Genomic DNA, 4,531 nt, shown 5'->3' with positions numbered 1-4,531 from the left:
GTGTGTGTGTGTTTAAATATTTTTGAATGTATATTTTTCTAAAGCTTCATGTGAAAAAATAAAATCTGAAAAGTCATGGACATAAATGTAAATTATTTATATTATGTGAAAAATACATTTTGAATGTACATTTTTCTATAACTTGATCAGAAATCATAGTGGTGTCTGATTCAGGTCTTTTCAACGAATCAGTCATACAGATTCATGTGTGTGTATGCACAAACAATATATTTATATATGTCTTAAAATATTTTTGAATGTATATTTTTCTAAAACTTGATCAAAAATCATAATTGTGCCTGATTCAGGGCTTTTCAACGAATCAGTCAAACAGATTCACAAATCTGTCTAAATGATTCAATTAGTGTGTCAGTCTGAATTAAAATATTTATTTATTTATTTAAATGCTTATCCAGTCTGAAAGTCATTCGAAATCAACTGCTGTGGGAATCCTGGTAATAATAAAAATATATTTGGTATATTGCTCGATATTTGGCCATTCTGAGTTTACCGGCATCAACTTACAGTATAACTGTATCAACTGCCTCATCAATGGATAGTGTGCATTTTTTCAATATTTTTTAGTGATTTTTCTTTTAGTCATTTTGCAAATGCAAATCTTATTTGGAATAATATGATACTGTCAGCCATCCTGCTCTCTAAATATATTGATATCTGCCATTAAAAACAATCCGTCCTACGATAGAATGGATTCAGCAGAATCATTCGTGCATCTTGATTTGAGTTGCAGATATTCTCACGTATGCGTACTGACCTTTATGGAAAGGTCTTTATGACATACACATCAATTGCCGTCCACACACACACACACACACACACACTATAAGACCTAAATCCCCTTGTGATGTTTCTGTAATCCGTCTCTTGAATATCACCATTGCATCACCACCAAACCTACAAAAAACTTTATATCAGGTCTACCCTTTAAAAACAAGTGCTCCGATTTGGACCGTTTCAGGGAGTTTAAAAGGTCACAGCTGATGGGATTTTAGTCCTCCAGCTGATGCATCATAAGTCTTGTGTATAAGTTATATAAGAGAGATAATCTAGGTGGCACGGTGAAGACGTGTGGACGGGATCACATAAGATGATTTGGCTTTGGGTCTCTCGGGTCATTACGTGTGTGTCACGGCTCGAGAGCTTAAAAAAAAATTTGCTTTTGCAGACATGACTCAGGCATCGAGCGAATGAAAACTGAGCCGAACAACTGAGAGGAGCCAAACCAATGTGCATCGAATTAATGACTCGGTTTTGGAAAATGGAAGATGGATCGACCTTATTGTGCTTGTGCTTATCCGTTCTTATAATATTTAATCTCTCTCTATGTAAGTGTGATTATCGAAGCTTGATCAGACTTTTTTTTTTAAACAACTCCCTCTTTTTATGCTTCTTTCAGTGCATGTGCATGTGTATGTGCAGGTGTGGATACAGTATTTCTTTATGTCTGAATTCAGTTATGGCTGACTGCCATGTGGCCGCCCCTCTAATGTTTCAAGTGTGTGTGTATAGCAATCCAGGTCCATAATTATACCTCATTCCTCCTCAACTTTTCCCCTCGATGAACTATTGGCATTCCTGCGTCACATGATTCATTACAGCATGTGGCAAATGGGAGTGATGTCATCCTAATAGGATCAGTATATGTGATACAGCACTACACACACACATATGCACTTGACAGTGGGTATGGAAAACTTTTTTAGTGCATGTGTGTTTCACACTGACATGCACGTTGGTCTTTTACAATCCAACTGGATGGCATCTTGGTTTAATGCATCTGGCTAATTTGGTTGTATTCAATAGGCCATATTATACACTTTTTTCAGTTTTTTTCCCTGTAAGTGTACATAAAATGTTATTTTGTGAAGTCAGAATTTAGTTTTTCATAACTTTTTTATCCGCTTTCTGATTCTCTGAATGAAAGATTGTTGCTACTGTACCTTTAAGGCTTTAGTATGCAGATCCTCTTGCTATAATCGCTTGCTCCGCAGTATTAACTTTGTTGCATTTTGGAATGCAACAACACCTGAAATCGAGCTTGCGTAGCTACAAGCGTTCACATCACACAGAAAACAGCTATTTTGTGAATGTGCAATTTCATACAAATTTGTATGATGCGATACGTATGAAAAAGTAAGCATAAAGTTTCATCTCTAAGCCTACCCCTCATTGGGGTGAGAGCAGATTGTATGGAAACGTAAGAATGAGAAAACAGCTATTTTGCGAGTGGCCAGTTTCATACAAATTTGTACTATGATTCGTATAAAAACGAATGAAAAACGTAAGTTTGAAGTTCCATCTCTAAACTTACCTCTCAGTGGGGCGAGAGTAAATCGAATGAAAATGTATGAGTGAGGTTGTACAAAATTAATAGCTACGAATAGTTCAAAATTGTTAAATCGTCAAAATAATTACAAATTGTTGTGAGACTGTATTGTCACATTTGTATGCTTAAAGTGAGTGGTTATATGCCATGACTGTAGCTGACCTGAAAAACAAAACTCACTGTAAAAGACAGTTCATGTATGCCTCAATAGCACCCCTTGTGTCCACATTGAGAATGCATCCATACTGTTGCCTTAAGACATTTTGGAATAAAATGACGGATTAAATCAAAATTGCATAGCGACAAGTATTAACTTTCACAAGAAAATTTAGCTATTTTGCAAGTGTGTGTGCAATTTCATACAAATTCGTACAATGTCATTCGTATGAAAATTTAGTAAAATTTAGTGGCTGATTTTATGCTAATACCCAATGGGAACAATCTCAGATCTTTGGCTAATGTTCTGGCAAGGTTTTCTCAAAGTTATGAACAAACATTTTTCTAGTAACATTAATAGAATGTCTGTTCAAAGTTATCTGGGCCCGTATTCACAAAACATTTTATCTTACCACTAAGAGTTCTCCTAAATAGCAGTAAAAGTTTTTAGCTTAGAGTTTTCTCTTAAAACCTATTCACAAAGCTGCTGAGACAAACTTTTACTAAGGAATAGAGAGAAGTCTTAAGCTAATAGAAAGGGCGGGGTTGACCTCGTTGCTATGGATGATGTCAGCATGCTTACTAACTATGCACACAGTGATTGGCTGATAGTCTCTGTCAGAGATTTATTCATAGAAATATTTTAGAGTAAAGATAAAGGTTTAAAAATAAAAATGTTGCCACATTCAAATAAAGATTTTAAAATTCAGGCTAAGTGTCACTAATTAAACAAGTATGTGTTCAGCTAATTGTCAGCCTCTTACATGTATGCTTCTCATAATTAGTGAATATGCATATAAACAGCCTTTTAATAAAGAGAGTAGAATAGTCATGGCTGATAGTAAGACATGCAAACGTAAAAGAAAACCTAACTGGACACAAGCACAGCTGTTACTTCTTGCCCAACTGGTTAATGAAAACAAGGACATAATCAAAGGAAAATTTGGAGTTGATACCTTTATAAAAGCTTATTATCGTCAAATATTTCTAAAATGTTTACGTTCAGAGGCAGATTGCCGGCAACAGCCATTTTAGGATAGTTTGTGGTTTGGTCTTCATGACTTAGGAGTCCTCTTCACTACTCCTAACCTTTCACAGATTTAGGAGCTAGTTTTAGCGCTAAAATGCTTTGTGAAATACTTTTAGATAAAACATTTAGGAGTCCTAAATTTATGACTGACACGGCCAATATTTTTAAGATTTTCTCCTAAATCGGCGAGTTACGAGTTACTTTTAGCCTTAAGATGTTTTGTGAATATGGGCCCTGGTCTTTAATAAAGTTTACAAGATGTTAGCACAAAAACATTATTTATACATTGTTAATGGAGCGTTTTTCTGGAACATTTTAGTTAGATGTTTGTCTAACTTTTTAAAAAAGGTTAATACTTACTACTTTCGGATGGTTCAGAGAACATTTAAAAGTAACCTTTCCACAGTGTTTGCAAAACAATAAAATAGAACATTCTCTTAATATTTTCTGTGTTATGTTCACGCCTCCCCCCAGCCCGCCAAAAATTTTTTTTTAACATTTAAAAAAGCTGTATGTTCTGAATGTTCAGAGAACAATCACATACAACGCTTTCATAACTTTACTGGAATGTTAGCAACATGTTCTTAGAACATATTTTTGTTAGCTGGTTATATAACTAATACACTTTAATGACAGCCAACTAGATTCACTTAAAATTGCTCAAATTACTTGCTTTACTCAAAATGGGGAACTACCATTACCAATAACAATGGTCTATAACCAGGGCCGTTTTAACCATAGGGCTAGGCGGGGCTGAAGCCCCGGGGCCCGAGCAAGGAGGGGGCCCGTGATTGGCTGTGGAGTAGATTGACTGGAGCGCCGATCGCCAAAGCCACCACGCCCCCCAGTTATTAGCGCTGTTATTTAGTTGAGCTTTTCCGTAAATTCCATGCATTACCATTTGAAATTGAAACGTAAAGTCTGAATTTGGTTTACCAATCAAATGCATTTATTCTATATTTGACTTTTGAACGATATGCGCACGTATCTATCAGGTG

General features: G+C 35.6%; 1 protein-coding gene across 1 annotated transcript in view; it reads left to right on the top strand.

Annotated features, from left to right (window-relative positions):
• The window catches only part of LOC107667897 (putative cyclin-dependent serine/threonine-protein kinase DDB_G0272797/DDB_G0274007), a 14,486-nt gene that overhangs the window by 1,193 nt on the left and 8,762 nt on the right, over positions 1 to 4,531 (top strand). The gene's annotated exons all lie outside the window — the stretch shown is intronic.

Source organism: Sinocyclocheilus anshuiensis, unplaced genomic scaffold (genome assembly GCF_001515605.1).
Source record: "Sinocyclocheilus anshuiensis isolate Anshui unplaced genomic scaffold, SAMN03320099.WGS_v1.1 scaffold2293, whole genome shotgun sequence".
Classification (NCBI taxonomy): domain Eukaryota; kingdom Metazoa; phylum Chordata; class Actinopteri; order Cypriniformes; family Cyprinidae; genus Sinocyclocheilus; species Sinocyclocheilus anshuiensis.
The sequence above is the reverse complement of the archived record's forward strand: the minus strand, read 5'-3'. Positions and strand labels throughout refer to the sequence as shown.